This window comes from Acomys minous (genome assembly GCF_964271855.1).
Source record: "Acomys minous genome assembly, chromosome: 7".
NCBI classification, from domain to species: Eukaryota; Metazoa; Chordata; class Mammalia; order Rodentia; family Muridae; genus Acomys; species Acomys minous.
Window position 1 is genome coordinate 61,054,941 of NC_140488.1, and position 11,384 is coordinate 61,066,324.

The following is an 11,384-nucleotide window of genomic DNA, read 5'->3' on the forward strand; positions in this document are numbered from 1 at the left end:
ATTGCCTATGTTTTTTCTATTCTTTGAATGCATTGTTTTCTTTTTTCTTTCAAACTTTTTCTGATTTAATTAAGTCCTCTATTTAATATTTTATTTAATGTGTTGGCATATATGTTCATACTACATTAAAATGTGTCCTTGATTCAGAACATGTAATAACATATAGTATATGTTTATATGCTATATAAATATATTTGGAGTAATTGAATTCAATGTTCAATTACCACTATACAAGTTTATTTGTACAGAAGGCTAATTGTAGGAGAGTATTGCTAACAATTCTTTCCTGACTCTATCATACTGTACCTCCATCTGCTTGCCTTTTCATGCTTTTAGAACTCAAGTTACTCTTGTTACTATACATTAAAGAATGGCTATCCTTCTGAACAGGTAACAACCAAATTAAAATTTATTCCTTTTTTGGGGGGGTGAGGGGGCAGAACACAAGTCTTTATTGGCCACCGCTATTTGAGGGGGATGAAGTGGGAGGAATGGGTGGCAGCATTACCGGGCTGGCCATGCTTCATGGCCTTGTAGGTTATGGAGAACTTGCCCAGATAGTGGCCAATCATCTCTGGTTTGATCCCCACCTTTTTGAAGGTCTTGCCATTGTACACGCACACCATGCTGCCCACGATCTCAGGCAAGATGATCATGTCCCTCAAGTGGGCCTTACCCACCTCCAGCTTCTCCATGGGTGGAGCTTCTTTCTTGGCCTTTCTCAAGTGCTTGAGGAGTGAGTGCTTCTTCCTCAGCAGGCCACAATTCAGGTGCCACCCTGGTGGGCGCAGTATAACTGCATCAGCTGCTCATAGGACATGTCCAGCAGGTGGTCCAGGTCCATGCCACAGTAGGTGAACTTGCAGAAGGTCCGCTACTTCTGCTGTACTTCAGCCATCTTGGCTGCTGCTCCCCAAAATTTATTTTTAAGATCTATATTGTTTTTATCATTACTATTGTATACAACATGTCTGTCCCTACCACAGTTTTCATTCCCTCTATGCCTCACAGACTCCATCTTCCCTTTCCCTTAGATTCACTCTTGCTTGATTTCCCTTCAGAAAAGAGCAGGCCCTTCAGGAATGTCAACTGAACACAGCAGAAGAAGATACAATAAAAGCAGGCACAAACCCTTATATCAGGGCTGGGCAAAAACAACCCAGTAGTAGAAGAAAAGTGTCCCAAGAGAAGGCAAAAGAGTTACATACCCCTTCTCCCACTGTTAGGAGCCCCACAAAAACACCAAGCTAACAACCATAATATATATGCAGGCTACCTAGAGCAGACTCACGCAGGCTCCATGGCTGCTGCTTATTGGCTCCGTGGGCCCCTGTAAGGTCTGTGTAGTTGATTCTGTGGACCTTGTTCTCCTGGTCTCCTAAATCTCTCTGGCACCTAAAATTCTACATCCCCCCTCTTCTGCAGGATTCTTCCAGCTCTCATAGGAGAAACCCCATAGATATCTCCAATTGAACTCTCTATCTTATACTAATGCTTGGCTTTGAGTCTATAAATCAGTTCCCATCAGATGCCTGAAGAAACTTCTTTGATGACAATATATCTAGGCTCTCATCTATGAATATAGCAAAATATCATTAAAATCATTTTATTGATTTCTTTTTTCTAGCCTAGGTCTCTGAGACATCCAGGTCCTGGTTCCTGCTTCCCCATACAGTGTAGTGCATGGGATCCCTCTAGGGGTTCTGGCCTCAAGGATTGGCCACTCTCATAACTGCGGGGCCTCCATTGCTACAGCATGTCTTGAAGGCAGCATAAATTCTAGTAATTTTTTTTGTTGGCCTGGTATCTCAGTCCCTCCACTGGAATCTTTGCCTTGTTAGAGATAGCTCATCTGTTAAAGGCTAGGTTCACAAACAAAAAAGATATCTACATTCTTTTTATTTTGTTTTTTGAGAAATTTTAAAATTAATTTATACATTTATTCACTTTACATTCCAATCATAGCACCCTCTCTACATATTCCCCCATCTCCTTCTCTTATTCCTCAGGAAAGGGGAGACCCCTCCAACCATCCACACCATTCCTCTAGACCCGTAAGGACTGAGCACATCTTCTTCCCCTGTGACCTGGAAATGCAGCCGTGGGAGAGCAATCAAAAAACACTTAACAGAGTCCATGTCAGAGAAAGCTCCTGCTCCCATTACTAGGGGACCCAAATGAAGCCTAAGCTATCCATTGGCTTTGTCTGTGTAGGGCGCCAAGGTACAGACTATGCATGGTCACTGGTTGGTGCTTCAGTGTCTGCAAGCTTCTCTGGGCCCTGTTTAGTTAACTCTACTGGTCTTCTTGTGAGCCTCCTGTCATCTCCAGGTCCTTCTATCTTTCTCTCCATTTTTCCACACGACTCTTTATGTGTTGTCCCATGTTTAGCTGTGAGTCTCAGCATCTGTTTTGATCTGCTGCTGGGTAGAACGTCTCAGAGGACAGCTATGCTAGGGTCCTGTCTGCCAGCATAGCAGAATATCACTAATAGTGTGAGGCTCTTTCCCATTGAGTGGGCCTAAGGTTGGGCCAGGCATTGGGTGGGTATTCCCTCAGTCTCTGCTCTAACTTAATATCTGCACATGTTGTAGGCATGATGGGTTGAGGCTTTTATGAGTGGGTTAGTGTTCCCCTCTCTCCACTAGGGGTCTAGTTAGCAAGTGTCCTCTTCTGTCTCCATGACTCCTGCTACTAGGAGTCTCAGCTAGACTAACTCACAAATTCTCCCAGAAGCCTACCCTGTCTTAAGTCTCCACTTGTCAACCATTGTTTCTCTATTTTTGTATGCCATCTGTCCTCCAAATTCCTCTCTCTCCAAGTCTGATCTCCATCCTCATTTCTCTCTATGCTTCCTCTCCTATATGTTTTGATCTCTTCAATCATTTTAATTTTCTATTCTATTTCCCCTTCTGAGTGAGATTTGAGCATCCTCCCTTGGGTCTTCCTTGTTACTTACCTTCTATGGGTCTGTGAAATATAATGTTATCCTATAAAATAGTACTGAAATCCACTTATAAGTGAGTATGTACCATATGTGCCTTTCTGGGTCTGGGTTATTTCACGAAGGATAATCTTTTCTAGTTCATTTATTTGTATGCAAATTTCATGATTTCCTTGTTTTTGATGAGTGAATGGTATTCCATTGGGTAGGTATACCACAGTTTCTTAACCCATTCTTCAGTTGAGGGATATCTAGTTTGTTTTCAGATTCTCGGTATTATGAATAAAGTTGATAGGAACATAATTGAGCAAGTGTGCTTATTGTATGGTAATGCATCCTTTGTTTATATGCCCAAGAATAGTATAGCTGGATCTTGAGGTAGGGCTATTCCCAGTTCTCTGAGAAATTTTCAGATTGATTTCCAAAGTGGTTGTACAAGTTTGCACTCCCAGCAGCCATGGAAGAAAGTTCCTCTTTCTCCATATCCTTGACAGCTTGTGCTGTGATTTGAGGTTGTTTTTTTTTTTTTTTTCCATCTTAGCCATTCTGATACATATATAGTGGAATCTCAAAGTGCTTTTAATTTGTATTTTCCTGACAACTAAAGACACTGAGCATTTCTTTAAGTGTTTCTAGGCCATTCAAGATTCCTCTGTTCAGAATTCTCAGTTTGTCTCTGTACCCTATTTTAATCGCATTATTTTTTTGCTGGTGTTTAACTTCTTGAGTTCTTCATATATTATTTTTTCCATATTAGCCCTCTTTCAGTTGCAGGATTGGTGAAGATCTTTTCACAATCTCTAGACTGACATTTTGTTCTATTGATAGTGACATTTGCCTTACAGAAGATTTTCTGTTTCAAGAGGTCCCGATTATTAGAGCCTGAGCTGTTGGTATTCTGTTCATGAAGTTATGTCCTATGCCAATGAGTTCTGGGCTCTTTCTCACTTTCTCTTCTAATACACTTAATGTATCTAATTTTACGTTGAGGTCTTTGATCCACTTTGATAAGAGTTTTTATGCAGGGTGATAAGTATGGATCTATTTGTATTTTTCTCCATTTAGCCATCTAGTTAGAACAGCACCATTTGTTGAAGATGCTTCCCCCCACCATTGTATGGTTTGACTATTTTGTAAAAAATCATGTGTCCATAGGTATGCAAGTTTGTTTCTGAGTCTTTGATTCAATTCCATTGTTCAATCAGTCTATTTCTGTGATAATACCATGGAGTTATTAATATTATTGCTCTGTAATACATCAGTGATGGAAGTACAACTATAAATTCTTTTGTTGTATAGAATTATTTTAGCTCTTCAGAAATTTTTTTATTTTTCCATATAAAATTGATAATTTTTTAAAGGTCTGTAGAAAATTGTTTTTGGCAAGGTGGCCATTTCTTTTTTTTCTTTCTTTTTTTTTTTTTTTTTTTTTGGTTTTTCGAGACAGGGTTTCTCTGTGTAGCCTTGACTGTCCTGGACTCACTTTGTAGTCCAGGCTGGCCTCGAACTCACAGCGATCCACCTGCCTCTGCCTCCCGAGTGCTGGGATTAAAGGCATGCCCCACCACACCCGGCTCTTTAAGGTGGCCATTTTTACTATGTTAATCCTGCTTACCCATGAGCATGAGAGATCTTTCCATTTTCTGATAATCATCAATTTCTTTCTTCAGAGATTTGAAGTTCTTATCATACAGGTGTTTGACTTGCTTTATTAGAGTTAATGCAAAATGCTTTATATTATTTGTGGCTATTATGAAGGACATAGTTTCTTTTATTTTTTTCACCATATTTATTGTTTATATAAAAAGGGTTATTGATTTTTTACATTAATTTTGTATCCATCCACGTTGCTAAAGGTGTTTATCAGCTGTACCAGTCCTCAGGTGGAATTTTTAAGGTCATTTACGTATACTATCATATCATGTGATATTCTGACTTCTTCAATCTCTACCCCTTTGACCTTCTTTAGTTGTCTTATTGTTCCAGTCTACTTTTCAAGTACTATATTAAAAAGTTAATGTGAGACTGGGCAGCTTTGTTTTGTCCCTAATTTCAGTAAGGTTGCTTTAAGTTTCTCAACATTTAATTTGATATTGGCTATAGTTTTGCTGTATATTGCCTTTAGTGTGTTTAGAAAACCAAAATTATTTTGTTTGCTCTCTTTTCTCTTTATTTAGATGTTTCTGATGTATCCATTCCTTCAATTTGGACTACTTTTTAAATTTTCCTTGCAGGGAAGATATATTTTGGGTATGTCTTTCCTTTTTTCTGAATTTCTCAACTTATTCTTTAGAATTTTAATCTCATTGAATATGGAAATTTAAGTTTAGGACATGACTTCTTAACCCATAACCTTCTCTATAGTACTTTCTTTTCCCTTATATGTCTTATCATGGAAAGTCGTTACATTTCTTAGCTCTATTTGCTTTATTACAGATCTTACTTTTCCCCCTAGATCTTGCAACACTTTTTCTTTTTACTGTACTTTTGTGTAGCCTCAATGTGATATGCCTCAGAGTTTACCTTCATTGTCTTGCCTTGGGTTATCTGTGCTTCTTGAGGCTATGATTTGTTGTCATTAATTGGAAATTGTTAAACATGTTACTTCAGAGTGTTCTGTTCTTTTCTCTCTTCTCACCTTTTGCAATTCTAATTTAGCCTGGGATACAGCTTTTAACCTTTTGTACTTTTCTAATTTTTTTCTATTTATTATTTTTTCTATTCACACTCTAGTTTGAGAAAATTTCCTTGACTTTCTACTAATGTTATTGATACTTTTATGTATGTGCAATGAGTACATAAAAGGTTTTTCATTTGTTATAATATTATACACTTCTGGTATCCCTTTGCAATTTTTATCTTAATATTTCTTTCAGTCTCTTTTAATGTTTTAATGTTAACTGAGATAAGCCTTAACATATTTTCTAATTATTATATGTTATCTTTTTCATAATTCCAGTATTATTGTTATATATGAAGACTGTATTTTCTTGTCCATTGAACTACTTTATGGCAGTCATTTTTTTGGAATACTGGCATTATTTTTTTAATGATTAGCATTTTAGTAGGAAAAAGAAAATTTGTTAGATAGGATTTTTAAAAATCTTTACCTGTGGTAAGAGTTCAATGTGTCCTCCAAAGTTCATATGTTTTAATCTCAATGCAACAAAGCTGAGATTTAGGATATTTCAGAGGTTTGAACTCAGGAAATTTCTTTTGTTATGAGTGCATTAAATCATTACTGGGCTACTGTCTTACTTTTCTATTGTTGTTGAGAGACACTGTGATCAAGGAAAGTTATAAAGAAATTATGTCAATGGAAAAGTAGTCCAGAGCTGCTCACATTTTCTTCTCAAATTGAAGGTAGAGAGGAAGGGAAGAAGAAGAAGAAGAAGAAGAAGAAGAAGAAGAAGAAGAAGAAGAAGAAGAAGAAGAAAAAGAAGAAGAAGAAGAAGAAGAAGAAGAAGAAGAAGAAGAAGAAGAGAGAGAGAGAGAGACAGAGAGACAGAGAGACAGAGAGAGAGACAGAGACAGAGAGAGACAGAGACAGAGACAGAGACTAGGTCTGATATGAGCTTCTGAAGCCTCAAAGCCTACTCCCAGTGGCACATGTCCTCCAACATGACACTATGTCCTCCTTCCAAAGTATTTCCAACAAGTAGGGACCATACATTCAAATATATGAGACTATGAGACCATTTGTATCCAAAGCACCAAAATTACTACATTCAGTCTTAGAGGAGTAAGTTTCTGTTAAATAAAATTGTCTTCTATCATTAATTTTAGGTGCTATATTAAAGAATACCTACAAAAGTAATAAACCATCATTTTTAGGGTGACTCAGAAGAAGATTTGTATAAGAATCACTTGATGGTATGATAAAATCCTGCACCAATTGCAGCAAAGGAGTAAAAGTACACTTTCTTCAGTTCATTGTGTTTCAGCCCACTTTTCCTACATTTAGAAAAAAGAATGCTGGGCTCCCAACTTTATATTTGATTATTTCTCTGAATTCATTCATGGGATCTTATACCTTTCATCTAGGAGTGAGACTATACAAATTTAGTTTCTTAGTTCTGAGGCACTTTGATTTATATTGAACTATATGTTTAGTATTTTAGGGGCCCAAGATTACGGAAATCCTTTTTGCAGGAACATAAAGGTACAGAACAATTATAGTATGTGTGTGTAGAACTATAGAGATGGATATACAGATATACATACAGAGATAGATACAAAGATAGATAGATGTGTGTATGTATCATGAATTTACTTACATATACCCTCTCCATAAATTGAGAAATATAAATACATATGATATATATTTCTTTATAATATATATATATATATATATATATATATATATATATATATATCACATCATTTTCATATATCTTGAGAATCAAAGATAATACTCATGCCTTCCATAAGTTTGTTACTGGCTTTTTCTTTCTTCTTCTATTTTGTGCCATGTCAAAGTGGATCCAGAAGGCTGTTACCACAAGCTGATCTTAAATCTTAGACCTTGTGTTCAGAAATGTAAGTTAAATGTATTCTGAAGAAAAAGTACTCTGTTTGTAGACCTGTGTAATATGTAGCATGAAATATAGTAATACAGAATACTAATACTGTTAGCATACTACGCAAGTCTACCTAGCAACCTATGATGTCGTTCTCTGCCTGCCACTAGGTGTGTCTGTTGCCCAGGATACAAAAGGGAAAGTCCACCTCCTATTGCTCACCACTTTAGCCCTTGTTCTTCTCTTGTTCTTCTTCTCTTGATCCTCTTCCACTCTCTTGCTGTCTCTGTCTCTGTGTCTCTGTCTGTCTCTTTTTGGCGGTGCCCCACCCACCCCCTTGCTCTGCCTTGCTCATATCATAAACTGATCCATATCATATCTGTTATCTGGCATCTTATTTTTCAATCATCACATTAGTGCTGATACCTGGGAAGGGCATTTTTAGTACTCATGCTGAAATCCCTTCTATTGAAGCCTCTCCACCAGATTCTCTTTCTCTAAAATCTGTTCTCAGTCTGTGCTGATACACTATGAAGATGGCTGATGATGGCTGCAGTATGCACCATGCAATCCAAGAATAGGTAAGCTGCATGAGAAATGCTCACACACAGCTACTTGGCTACCTGCCCCTCCTCCCTGTTGGCTGCTGAAACATTCTACCATGAGCTCCTCAAAGCTCCATGCCCCCACCCCCTTGGGCCTGTTTACCAAGTGCTCTGTCTCTGCACGGCAGGACTCAGCAACGCTGGTCACAAAACCCTTGCAGCCAGATGCATGCGTACTGGCTGCATGGTGCTGGATCAGGAGGGAACCTGCAGCTACTGCTTCCCACAGGCACAGATTCCTGCAGATGCCTTTGCGCCACAGAATCTGGCCAGAGGCCACTAACAGCTCACATTTGCCTGGGAATGCCTGCTATCCCTACCCATCCACCCATGATCACCTGGTCACAGTCAGCCCCGGGAGCACTCTAGTGCTAGGTTGCACACCACTACTGCTTGTGCCCGCTGCTGGCATGGTCAGGGAGCTGAAGTGGAGCCAGGTAGAAGACGCTAATGTGCTACATTGCATACTTGATAAGAGCTGGCTTAGAACAGAGACTGTATCCAAGAGCTGGTTTAGAGCAGAGATTGCAACCCATGGGAGCTCCCTGTGTGGTTGCCCTCTGATGCCTTGTGATGTAAAGGTCATGCCTATTAATGGCACGGGCTAGCAGTGCTTGCTTCATAGCCTGCGCTGAGGCCCAGCTTGTGGGTCCTTGCTGATCCAAGGCTGCTGGCTTCCCCTGACCATTTCTGGGGTTTTCAAGGCCTGCCTGTTGGTTCCCTTCCATTTTTTTGTTGCCAGTTGTCTGAATTTGACCCAAAATTCTTCCTCAGAAATTCTTCCACAGGGACTGGCCACATGACCACTCTCTTGCCCCCACTTGCCCCTGGCCCGTCCCCTTTTCCTACCGATGGTCTGCTGGAGACTGGGTGCCTTGGCAGCACTTTGAAAATCTGCCCACAACTGGCTGCTCACAACACTCTGCTAATCTGATCACCATGTTGGTTTTCAGAAAGGGGTGGAACTATTGTCTTGTCACAATCTTGGTTGAGGGCAATCATATGTCTAGCCCCCATATTTGTTTTCAGGAAATATTGGCTCTGCCTGTCATCTTTACTAATGGCTCCTAGCCCTGTTCAAATCCTTGCTAAACTCCATCTTTTAAGTTTTTTGTTGCTTGGTCTGCAATGGTGCAATTAATTACAGGATTAAACTTTACAAAATTTCTCATTTTACATTTTCAGGGTTATATTTTTACCCTGGTTCATAATGTTTTTATTTAATGTTTTATATCTAATTTGTGTCTTTACTAATTCCTGGACAAATAAATAAATGCTGTTCCTCCAGTCACCAGCTGCTCTGGATTCAACTAAAGACTTCCTAGCTAATGGGTTTGATGGTTTTTTAATTGTTCCATAAAGTTCTGCTGTATTACTGTATTAAAATATATTAATTATGGGAACATTAATTTTTTACAATGTTAAAACTTGATTGTTATGCTCTATGCTCATTCTCAAAAGCTTAAAAATCACTGCCTTAGAAGTAGATTTAACCTTGTTTTTGCTAATCTATAATATAGTTTTAGACTTTACAAGCTTTGGGCTTGTTATAAACTAAAACATACAGAAAACTCTTGTGCTTTCTTTTTATGGGTTATGTTTATGTTTTTAAGATTCCAACTTAGCAGGGATAAAACCTAAAGTGTTAGTCTTTAATGATTAAGACAAACTATGAACCTTTTAAACTTTAAGATCTTATACATATCTTCAAAATTAAATAAAATTTGTCTATCTAAATATTCTTAATATAACTGTGGTCTAGCTGTCATCTTAACTAAAAGGCTGAGGATGGTTCCTAAACGCTTATGTAGGAGTTGGTAAAAATAGTTTTTAAAATCTTTAAAGCCCAAGAGGAGCCTTACAGACAGTCTCAGCTACAACAGAAAACTATGTTGCAGGCCTTAGCCACTTCCTTGAGGCAAGGAAATAGAGGTCTTTGATGCCCCCTCCTGCTAAGTTCTAGCCTGAGTCAGCTCTGCCAGGGACCTGTTTCAGATGCAGCCAAAAAGGAGATACCAGTCCCACAGCTGCCTAAAAGTGATGCACTGCCTGCTGGCAGACTGGTCTCTAGAAGTCAAAATGCTCCCATTTAGACTTGTCCTCTGTGCCCAGCCACTGGAGGTTCAAACAACATAAACACTATGACATGTCCAACCTTCAATATCCTTGACCTGGTGGAATACAGTTGGCTCCTAGATTCAACAACCGTGCCAAACCAAGGATAACACTGATATTTTAACCACATACTCAAGTTTACACAGTCACATGGCCAGCTTCTGTCATGAGAAGCTTCAGATACTGTTTCAGTCCTCTTCGTACAGATACCAAGCTTTACGCCTCACTACGAGGGCTACTGTCAGGTCTAGATAAATTCTACCTGTTTCCAGACTTAAAAGTCAACTCTCAGATACAACCCTTTACCATTCTTTTAGCTAAAAGGACAGTGAATGCTCACAGCAATTTCACCTATATATTCAAGCTTCCAAGAAGGTGTTTTATGAAGGTTAGAGAGTCTATGAAGCTGTTTTAATGCTGGAGAGGAAAATTATAAATGTTAGAAGGTCTAAAAGTATGTTTCATTTCTTTCTGTTGCTATGCTATTGTTGAATTAGCTAACTGTTCATAGTGTTGACACTAATCAATTGAGCTCTGATTTATTAATTGAACTCTGGTAAAACATTACACTATAGAATCGTCTATTATAGGTCCAAGCTCAAAATGTTTTTCATTATACTTAAATTGTATACATATAGTTTTCTATGTGTCCTGATGCTGGAAATCAAGATCAAGTGAGCTTTTGTTCTTCTTCTCTACAGGTTTCCATTTTCCTCACGTTGTTGTTCCACACATGTCAGAAATTTCCACAAGGCTTCTTTTTTCCTAAGTTCACCTCAAAGAGTATTCATAATTTTAACTCAATATTTTTCCCCAAGACTCTACTATACCATGACACAAAAGTATATGTCTACTGCATTTTCCTACATTGTACATCTCAATGCAGATTACAAACAATGATGATATTAATGTGCCTTAAATTTGTATCCTTTTTCAAAATTAATAGTATTCTTGTGAGCTACTGGAAATCTACCTCTCAGGTCAAATGGAACTCCATTGTACTGCCAAACAATAGTCTAAATCTCTTATGTATTGCTTATCTCAGAGGGTGGGATTCCTTCACCCTTTCACAGGTTTTGGCACTCTTCTCCTTAACTACCCAATTGCCACCTTTCTGTACCCAACACCAGTTGATTAAATGAGTTCCCACTCATGGTAAATGATTCCCTTTGTCCGAGAGACTATCATCACCTTATTGGT

The 11,384-nt window shown here is 38.5% G+C and overlaps 1 pseudogene across 1 annotated transcript; it reads right to left on the reverse strand.

Annotated features, from left to right (window-relative positions):
• Positions 1-464: 464 nt before the first annotated feature.
• Positions 465-889, reverse strand: LOC311602107 (small ribosomal subunit protein uS19-like; annotated as a pseudogene). The gene has a single exon. The product of its transcript is annotated as a small ribosomal subunit protein uS19-like (transcript).
• Between the last annotated feature and the right edge of the window lie 10,495 nt (positions 890-11,384).